General features: G+C 31.6%; 1 pseudogene; it reads right to left on the bottom strand.

The window, feature by feature from the left end:
* Positions 1-6,267: 6,267 nt before the first annotated feature.
* LOC127112992 (berberine bridge enzyme-like 8) lies at positions 6,268-6,822 on the bottom strand (annotated as a pseudogene).
* Positions 6,823-11,575: the final 4,753 nt, after the last annotated feature.

The raw sequence follows: 11,575 nt of genomic DNA, 5'->3' as shown, positions 1-11,575 counted from the left end.
TGACACCTACACCGTAGATTATATGGTTTTGTTATTTTTTATCATGTTTAATAATTATTTTTCCTTCTTTCTGGCCCAAATAAAACATATTTAGTTTGTATTTTGGAGGGTACAAGAATTTTAGTGTCAAAATAACCGCTCTTTTTTTCTACACAATACTATTCACCCATTTTATTCTATATATCTAGATTTTATAATCATATTCATAGAAAAGAAAATTTGTGTTAGTTTTAAAAATATAGCATGAAGATTAAATTAAGTAAGTTGAGAAAAGAATTCACAAACTTCGATACAAATAACAAACAAATATTTTACAATTAATTTTCAAAGGTTTTAAGAATTCGCGTGTGTTTATTAAAAAAGCGGACAGACGGGCACAGAGTGTCCGTCTGGATGCTAGTTAAAATAAACTACCACCAAAATTCCTATTATATTCTTTTATTTTAAAAAAATTATACTAGAAAATGGCATATTTGTAATTACCAAATGCTAAAAAATTGAAACTACCTCCTTCTGACACCACATTCATTTCTCATTTTTTACTTTTAACTTTCTCGCTCTTCATTTTCTTCTCGTAATTCAAATTTTAAATTTATGTCACATTCCTTTTTCTCACACTTTCTCACTTTCATTTTAATTTTTCCTTTCTTTATTTTTTTTCCTATTTTATTTTTTTACGTATAAATAACAAAAGTTGAACATCTTTTTAATTTAATGAAGGAAGAAGACTGAAAAATATTGAACTTTTAAAACATAAATTTTATCTAAAATAAAAACATAATTATTTTATAATTATTATTATATAAAAAATATTTATAATTATATGATTATTGTTTGTTTTATAATTAAGTAACTAGTTTAAAATTGACATGCCAATCTAAATACATTTTCTACTCTATTTCCATTTCACGGATCACTATAAGAACAATGTCTATTTTATTTTAATCAACAATTGTCTTTATTTGAGAGACAAATATTTTATTTTTAAACGTGACTTTTTTTCTCCATCTCACGGACGTCTTTTTTGTATATGATTATTTAACACAATTTAATTTATATGATCATTGTTCATTTTATAATTAAGTAACACATTATAAATTGACATATGTATCTAAAAATATTTTATGTACACATCAAATTGAATATCACTCAATAATGGTGCACATCACTAACTTTCTATTTTACGGGTCATTAATAGGATAATATCTATTTTATTTTAATCAACAATTACCTTTAATTGAGAGATGAATTCTTTATTTATAAATGTGAAAAAATTTCTTTTTTTTCTATAAATTCTTTTTTCATTTCAAATTTATTGAGAATGTATCAAATGTGAGTAGTGTGGGTAATAGTCTCACATTCGTTGGAAATATGAAGACTTTAGCATTTATAAGTGAAACATGGCTCCAAACTTTTGTTATATCACAAGTTTTCTTCCAATGCATATTCATATTTTCATCTTTTTTAATTTAGGCTTAAATGCACTTTTGGTCCACCGTGTTTGGGAGTTTTAAACAACTGGTCCCCATATTTTAAAACCTGTGATTTTGATCCCTTAAACTTAATTGTGTTTGGATTTGCATGATCCCCTATCCAATTTTGAATATGTGTCAATTCATTAATGACATGGCAGGTACTATTTGGATCCATGTCAGCATTTCCTAATATTTTAATTTCCAACTGGATATTTTAATGTAGGAAATATTAAAAAATATTTTGGAAATTAAAAAAACAATTTATAAATTGCTGAAATAGAAAATAAATGCATTGTGTTTCATTTTGTTCGTCTCCGTCATCGTTTTTCTGCAACCTCAGATTTCCTTCATTGTGTGCCTGCAAAAACGTTTATCTTCATTCTAGATCTAAAACAAAATTGTTAAAAGTCCAGTTTGTCATTTCTGTTGATGATGTCGCAACAATCCAATTTCAGCCATGGAAGTAGATCTTCAAATCGTTCTAGGTACGTATGCAAGTATGGTTTGGATGCTCTGTTGATGACAACATGGACAAATGTTAACCCAGGTCGTCGTTTCTATGTATGTGGGATGTATAAGGTATGTATAAGGATCTCCATTGATGTTTACATATTCAATGTTAATGGTCTGGCATGTTGATGTTTACAACTTCATCTCCAATGATGCTTACAGATTCAAGATTTCAAGAAACGCAGTCACTTTGTTTGGTTGGATGAGGAGATGAATCCTAGGGAAAAAGAGTTAATCTCTGCATTATTAAATAGCATAAATAAAGAGAAGGCGACAATTAAATCTTACAAAGGAAAAGAGGAAGAATTGAAGATAAAACTGAAGATGTTGAAGAAACTGTTGAAGATTAATTCGATGTTATTGTTTGTTATGTTGTTTTCATTTGTTAGGACAACATTGATGAAATAGGTTGTAGGTTAATTAGGTTTTAGGTTATGTTCTTATGTTGTCTGATATAATATTGTAATACAATTTGAATGAAAGTATTGGTTATGTTCTAATGTTGTCTTATACAATGGTTATGTTGTTATGTTGTTATGAGGATATGTTGTAATACAATTTGAATGAAAGTACTGGTTATGTTCTTAGGTTGTCATGATAATGTTATAATGTTATGAAGATATGTTGTCATGAAAGTACTGATAATGTTGTAATGTTATGAGGATAATGTTATGTTCTTATTATGTTATGTTATGAGGATATGTTGTCTGATATATTGAAAATATTGTCACTCTGATATATTAACTGATATAATTTGAACTCAAAATCCAACCAATATACTTAACATTGACCTTGTTTGAACATTAATATATGAACACCAAAATAAAACCCAAGACAATACTCAAGTCAAAATGAAACCACTTAAGTCATAAACTACTTAAGTCATACAATACAACCAAAATAAGTCATAAACTACTTAAGTCATAATGAAACTATTCTTGAGTAGGTTGAGGAGCTTGTGAACTTTGAGCAATTTCAGTTTTCTTTTCTTTGTACTTTTTGTTCCCTTTCTACCTTTCACTTTCTTAGTCTTCTTTGACTTATTACCACCCTTTAGAATTCCTCTTCAACTTCCTTTTTGCCTTTACAGCTCCTATTATCATGTCTCATATCACCATATTTTGCACATGTGACAGTTGAAAATCTCTTTGGTAGTATGTGGGGATTTCTAGGTTAATCATCCATCTTGTTCCTCTGTTTTTTTTGCATGTTTGTGGCTCTCCTTATCACTAGTGGTGCCATTGTCTTCAGATCATATATAGGCCACAATTATGGTCCATTTGTTGGATACACAATGTTTGAGTAAGTCTCCATAAATGTAGATTTCCTAAGCAAAACAGACCAAGTATACAAAAAGAAAACAAAATAAGTATACATAAATAAAACAGACCTATATCATGCAGCAACATAATCCTCATGATGTTTCTTGATGTTCCATATGCAGGCAATTACATGACAGCAAGGTATATCAGACAAGTCCCACTTTCTGCATGAGCAAGCTTCCTTTTTAAGATCAACACAATAAGTTTCAATATCATTGGTGACACCAAATATTGATAAGTCATTATCACCATGCCAAGTGGGACTCCACCCTTGTGCTTGTTTTTTATTCTTCTCAATAACCAGCTGAATTTTAGGATATATGGATCTAGTGTAGCCATGTAGCAACTCCTTATGACTTGTCATCCTCTTGGTGATGTAATGCTTGATGTCTTCCAATAGAGTGATAATAGGCTTCTCCATATGCTCCAATATTTCTCTATTGAATACTTCGCACATGTTGTTCACTTGTAAGTCACACTTTGAATATGTTCTGAAGTGTGATATGCTTTAATGGCAAGCAAGGACATCTAAAATATATTTCCATACAAGGACAACAATACATACCTTATGCAGTATTTGACCCTTTCATTCCTCTCCTTTTCACTTCCAGAGTTCTTCATCTTCGTAAAAACTCACCTCTGAAACACAAGTTCACGAATTTCGGCCTGTACATAACGCACACTTGAACGATGGAGGTGATTGGGAGATTAGGGGTTGCCAAAAGGGGATTAGGGTTTCAATTTCTGAAGAACGAACAAAGTGCATGGAAGAATTTCAATTTCAGCAATTTATAAATTGTTTTTTTAATATTTTCTACATTAAAATATTCAGGTGGGAATTAAAATATTATGAAATACTGACATGGGTCCAAATAATACCTGCCATGTCATTAATGAATTGACACATAATCAAAATTGGATAGGAGACCATACAAATTCAAAGGCAATCAAATTTAAGAGACCAAAATCATATATTTTATAATAGGGGGACTTAAAACGTCCAAATTAGAGGGACCAAAAATGCACTTAAGCCTTTAATTTATAAGACTGGTTAAATATGGTGACCGAGAAAAACGGTTCTTGCAAGTTAGATGAATTTTAGAGTGCAAGAGGTAAGTCCTATTTTGAAACATGGACGACAATTTCAACTTAAATTTTGGTTCAAAAATTTTCAAATTTGCTGAAGATTCCCAAATCCTCTCCCCTTTATCTTGAAAACGCTAAATTGGATATTCTAAATGTTTTCATGTTTGAGTAACTAATCCGGCACTAAAAAGTGATATTAATGGATGAAAAACGCTATAAATAAATAACAAAGCACGTTATTACTCAACTATATATCACACACTGGAATTCTGGGAACGGTTTTAGATTTTCACAAACAAAGTTAATGAGAGAAAACATATTAAAATAATGAGCCAGTAGAAATAGAAAAAGAAAAAAATGAGGGATCTAATTTGTGTAAGTTTTATTTGAACTTGACTATTAATTTGACCTGCTTCAAACTTTTTCGTAAATCTTTGAATTCCAATATAAGTTTTTCGTGAAGGATCGTGATCTATAAATGTTGGCCCGAAAAAACGGACGCTAAAAATACTTAGAAATTATAGATAAATATTATTTCATTATTTCTATTCATAAACAACAAAAAATAGTTATCTTGAAGAATTTGACAAAACAATTGCAACAATGTTCAACAACTATCTAATAAATATGTCTAAATTATATTAAATGCTATTTCTATTCATTTCTAATTTTAATAATTGATTTTTATTTATTTATATTAACAATTTAAAAATTTATTGAGAATTCAAAAAATTTACAATAAATTAATGTTTCAGATGTTATTTTCGATGTTAGAGATGATGATTTAAGTTGCTTTAATCCTTAATGATTGAGTTTGAGTTGGTGCAGAAAAAAATTAAGAGAGTTTAAAGAAAGGTTTTGAGGAAAATGAGAAATGAGGAAGAAGAAGGGTCCAACGCGATTTAACCTCCAAAAAATTCTGGAGATATATCTTCAAAAAAAATTTAACGTTAACTAACATTTGGATGCGTCCGAAGGTGCATTTCCGGAATCTAAAGACATTTATGTATTTTTGTATGGTGCTTAAGAAATATATGAGATGAATTAAAAAATTCTCTAATATGTTGGACTAAATAGGAAACAGAACAAACAGCACAAAGCCGAACTTCCAATAATTCCTCTCCGTTTAAGAGGTTGAAAATTATATCATCACAATGTTGGCACAAAATCGTTTTATAATACCAATGAACCATTAATGTTATTTTTCCTATTATACCCTTAAATATTTATTATTCTCTCTCCTTTCAACTATGTCAGTTTGTCTTTCCAATACCATTAATAAAGGATAATTTTGTAAAACCCTTCATAATTTATTTTTTTCATACCATAATTATTATATTTCTTAATACGTGTTAAAAGTAAAAAAAAACGAACGGAGTATATCAAACTATTCAACATAATATGATTAGACAAAAATCACTTCTTGAAATGTACCACTAACCTACTGCAACACTAATATTTCTTTTTACCACATCTTTAAAGGATGAAATGGTAGTCAATATGACACAAACGGAATTATGGGATTGCCACTTCGCACGTGTGTAAGCAATATGACACAAACGGAATTATTCAAAGCACGTTAATTACAAAGCTGATCAAGCTCTGAATACTTAAGTCTTTGCCTCCATTTAATGTGTTTATAAGTTGACTTCCAAAATTAATTAGATTAATAGACACGATATTAATATTTATTCTTCTAATGAGGTTTAATCAATCTCGTTATAAGCAATAGATGGTTCTAATGCTAAGCTTTAATATCATATTAATTTTTTAAATTTTTATATTGTGCGTAACTCATCGTAACACGCTTAACTCATATGAACATCATATTGTAAGATAAAAACTATCTTTATTTAAAAATATATAGATATATGTTGATGTAACCGATCATCCATAGTGAAACTCTTAATTATGTTGAAACAATAGGCTCTCAATCAAGCATAAAAGATATATCTAGTTTGGTGTAAGAAAACAATTAACAAGAAATTAATAACTAACCATCATTCCAATTCTTCCTGTAAGGCAAAGTAGGGACACTTTGTTCATTCCTAAAGAAATTATGAGGATCAACCTTAGTCTTAATTTCCACCAATCTATTAAAATTATCCTTAAAATATTCAACTCCATAAGCTTTCCCTTCAATGTAACTATTCTTACCATTATGATTAATTCCCAAATCAAGATCCTTATAATTAAGAAAAGCCTCTCTTGGATTCTTGGACACAAAAGGTGTCATATATTTGTGAAGTTTTCTAGTCAAATTTATGTAATGCTCAGCAAGATCTTTCCCTGCCTTGTTCCAATTTGCATGATATTGAACCTTCCACAAATTTCCAGCTCTATGAGGGAAAGGTGTTTGTTGATGAAATCTCAGCCATTTTTCCACCATAAGGATTGAAATACAATATTGCATCTTCCAAATCAATCATCTTCTTCCAATGCAATCACTTTCCTTTAAACCCAATTCAGGAAACTTTTGATTCATTAGTGAAACAAGAGTTTTTGAATCACCAAGAAATAAAGATATAAAAGTAGCCCTAATAGTCTTTGCACCATTTTGTGTACCATTTACAACATCAATTATAACAATTATAAGCCTAATGAATATGTTATTATCAATAGTTCGTGCCACATGTTGCCAATTATAAACTATGTCACTTGCATTTTCATCCAAAGTTTTTCTAATTTGAAAAAGAGTTACTATCCTAGGAATTTTTACTAACTTTATTTTATAAGAGAGAACAACACCAAAGCTAGCTCCACCACGACCTCTAATAGCCCAAAAAAGATCTTCACCCATTAGTTTTCTATCTAATAGCTTACCATTAACATCAATGATTTGTGCATCAATAATCTTTTCAGTGGAAAGACCAAATTTTCTCATCATATTACCATATCCACACACACACACACACACACACACACACACACACACAGAGAGAGAGAGAGAGAGAGAGAGAGAGAGAGAGAGAGAGAGAGAGAGAGAGAGAGAGAGAGAGAGAGAGAGAGAGAGAGAGAGAGAGAGAGAGAGAGAGAGAGAGAGAGAGAGAGAGAGAGAGCATTAACCTAGGATGAGAATGCATCTCATACATTTATGTAAAGGTTACAATATAATTGGGATCCAAAACAAACAAGTGAAATAACAGAAAACGGAAAACCTCGGGCTCATAACCGGTTACAACATTTGATTAGCCGATACAACTGACATGAATTAAATATCATTCAGTGGTAACGGGTTAATGCCTGAGGTTAACTGGTTACACCTTCGAAAGCTTCACTTTTCTGCTACTTCAGAGATGATTTTGGGTTTGTTGTAATCGGTTACACACCCGTATTAACCGATTACAACATTTGAATTACCACTATAACTTTCTACACACCACCTTAATTCAAGTGCTCCAAGTCTTCCACACTCACGTTCATCTTCAACCTCTTAAACACATCATTTGTGACTCCCTTAGAGAACTCATGACTAATACCTTCAAAAGAACAAAATTCAGAGAGTTTTGCATTTTCAAATTCCTTCCCATGGTCACTTCTAATTGCATATGAAGAAGTTCTAAAACTTTGGAAGTAGTCTGATGTTGCAATTTCGGGTGTGACATCTTGGTTTGCTTCCCAATTTGACACTCACCACAAAATTTACCCTCCTCAATTTTAAGTTTTGGTATACCTTTAATAGCTTCTTCAGACATAATCTTCTTCATACCTTTGAGATTCATATGTCCAAGCTTTTGGTGCCACAACTTGACTTCATCTTCCCTAGACATTTAACATGTAAAAGAATAAGTAGTTTTTTATGGTACCCATAAATAGTAGTTGTATTTAGACATAACTCCCCTCATCAGAACTTTATTCTTCTCATTGGTAACTAAACATTCTAACTTGATAAAATTGACTTTTAGACCCTGGTCACATAACTGACTAATGTTGATCAGATTAGCAGTTAATTCTTTTACAAAAAGAACATCATCAAGTCTAGGAAGTACAATACACACTAACTGGTGGAATAAGACTTAATGTCCACTAAACACTTCTTGACCTCTGTCATATGTCTAGAACATCCACTGTCAAAGTACCAGTGTTCTCTAGATGAAGCTCTAAAAGTAGTATGGGCTATAAGACAAGTATCAACAACCATAGGTTTCCATTCCTTTCTTGTTTTAATCATCACATGATTAGTCCTAGGATATGTTGGATTTTTTGGATAACCATATAGTCTGTAACAGAAAGGCTTTATATGTCCATATTTACTACAGTAATGAAATTTCCAAGGCAAAAACTTGATTTTAGTTTGAGTTTCCTAATGTCTTACAGGATGTTGTAACATTTGATCAGACATCATATGCTCATATTTCCTTTCTAGAGGAATAAATTTTGTCACAGGGGTTTTTCCTTTCAGAGATTTGTAATCAAAATCTATACTTTTTAAGTTTTCAACCCCTTTTCCAACTTGAAGAATTTCATCTAACATATCAAATCCATTGTTCAACATTCTTATTGATTTGGTCATGTTTTCAAGTTTAGAATTCAAAAAGGTTACCTCATTTTCAAGATCAGTGTCAATAGATAAAAGTTTCTCTTTTTCATCCTGCAGTTGAGCTATGATTCTCTTATGCTTTTCTCATATCTTACAAACCTCTTTATTTCTGGCACACAGTTCTCTATAGAAGACATCCAATTCTTCATAAGAGACATCCTCATCACATGAATCTTCATCATATTCATATCTACCAGTGAAAGTTGTAACATGCTTAGCAGTTTCATGATCAGGTTCACCTTCAAAATCATCATCAGAACAAGAAACAGACAAGCACTTATTTTGTTTCCTTAGGTACGTGGGACATTCTGATCTAATATGACCAAAACCCTCACATCCATGACACTAAATACCTTTTCCTTGATATGTTTTATACTCTTTTCTTGCTTTTATATGAAAGTCAATGTTCTTATTGATGTCGTATAACACGTTATTGAAATTTTGTTTTGGCTTCCTATCTATTCCTTTTAGCGCCTTATTGAATTGCCTCCTAAGAAGCACAATAGAATTAGAAATCCCTTCATCAGTCTCCATGTCACATTGAACTTCTTCATCATCAATGTTGGAGATAAAAGCTATGCTTTTGTCCTTTTTTCTAGATATATCACTGATAGCCAATTCAAAAGTTTGAAGTGACCCAATAAGCTCCCTCGCTTTCATGTTGCAGATGTTTTGTGCTTCTTCAATAGTTGTGACCTTCATGTCAAACTTCTTAGGCAAAGACCTGGGGATTTTTCTAACAAGCTTCTCCTCTGACATCTTCTCTCTCAAGGCACTAGATGAATCGATAATGTTAAGAATATTCATGTTAAAATCATGAATACACGCATCATCTTTCATCCTGAGATTCACAAATTTGGTGGTGAGAAGTTGAAGTCTTGACATTTTTACTTTTGATGTGCCTTCATGAGTGGTTCTGAGGATTTCCCATGCATCTTTGGTCACAGTACAAGTATTTATTAACTTGAATATATTTTTTCAACTCCATTGAACAAGGCATTCAAGGCCTTATAGTTTTCAAGAGCAAGTTCATCTTCTTCCTGTCGCACCTCAAAAAAATACAATCCTTCGCGATGGTCGTAGAAAAATGGTTCGAACAGAGTCGCCACTGAACTTTATTAATTCCAATCAAGGAATAGGAAAATATCAATAAAACCTTTAAAAACAGAATAATGGTCATCGCAACCATATTCGTGTTCGGGAGTCGATTACGCAAGGGGAAGGTATTAGCACCTCTCACGTCTGTTGTACTCAACAGGAACCTTTTAGTTAAATTTGTGATTTTAACGTTAGCTAAATGTTATTTATTTTCTCCAAGTGAATAAAAATATTTGAAAAGAGAAATAATGAAAGGAAATCTCAAAAGGGGGAAAAAGAGGTTTTTTTATTAGTGTGCTCGCCAAGATCTTGCAATATCGTGCCTACGTATCATGTCGTACCCCAAATTTTGACGATTATTCCTTTCTTGTTATTGACTAATAATCTAGGTCATTAACATGCTCAGGATCCTTTATAAGGCCTCTGGTCAACCCAATGACCTAAAAAGTCAAAGGGGGGCCATTTTAACTTTTAGTCCTGTAAGACCCAATTTTGACTCTAAGATCCCTCATGTTATCTCATCATACGCATTAGCATTGGGATCACACCTTGGTATCCTCCTTACCCCTCATTCATTGGGTTTTCATTGGGAGATATCACCAAGCATATTTTTTATTGTATCATACTTTGTTTTTCATTATTTACTAACCAAAATACCAAAAATATGTCAATGTATAGTTTGTTACTTTTGTAGGTAGTGTGTGTGCTCACCTATGTTCCACCAAGCTCATATCTAGGGTTTGAGACCCTCAATGAAAGGAGTTCAATCAATAATTGGTTCAAATTGGTTCTAGGCATCATATATGGATCCTCATGGTCTCCACATATCATTTTGATCAATAAATCACCAAGAGTTTGGAGTTTGTTTGTCTTGGAAACCCTGATTCATCTGGGCATCTTGTGTGACTTCTTCAATAAGTTTCTTCAACAATTGATCAAATATTTCAAGGTATACTTCATATTACATCATCCTACACATATATGATCCTCTATGATCCCCAAAAGTCAAGAGAATATCAAGCTAGCAAGATGGTTCATGGTGGTTAACCAGAGAAAGTCAACTCGTCAAAACTGGGGTTCCCTAGACCCTATATCCTACAATATTTGTCATATGAAAATGATTCAAAGATAAAAGTTACTCAAAATTACATTCAAAACATCTTTCATGTTTAAATAAAGAGCTAGTTTTTCTTAGAAAGTCATTTTTTATGGTGAAAGATTATAGGTCATTTTGTCTGAACCCTAGTTTGGAGACCAACTTCCCAAGACCATAACTTTCTCATTTTTTATGATATGAAAGCCATTCAAATTCCATGATCAAATTAAATACATATACTCCAACTTTTATGTTTGGTGTAAGTTCAAATTCAACTTGAAATTGCATGTGCCAAGAGGAAACATTATAGGTCATTTTAGGCCAATACCATTGAACAAGTGATTTTCCTTAACTTCTAAAATGCATAAATCCTTCATTCCAAATACAAATGAGGTCAAATTTGTGACACAATTGAAGAGGTCTGAAAGAGCTACAACTTTGATGAAGA

This window comes from Lathyrus oleraceus, unplaced genomic scaffold (genome assembly GCF_024323335.1).
Source record: "Lathyrus oleraceus cultivar Zhongwan6 unplaced genomic scaffold, CAAS_Psat_ZW6_1.0 chrUn0230, whole genome shotgun sequence".
Lineage (NCBI taxonomy): Eukaryota > Viridiplantae > Streptophyta > Magnoliopsida > Fabales > Fabaceae > Lathyrus > Lathyrus oleraceus.
This window is presented reverse-complemented; position numbering and strand designations above follow the sequence as displayed.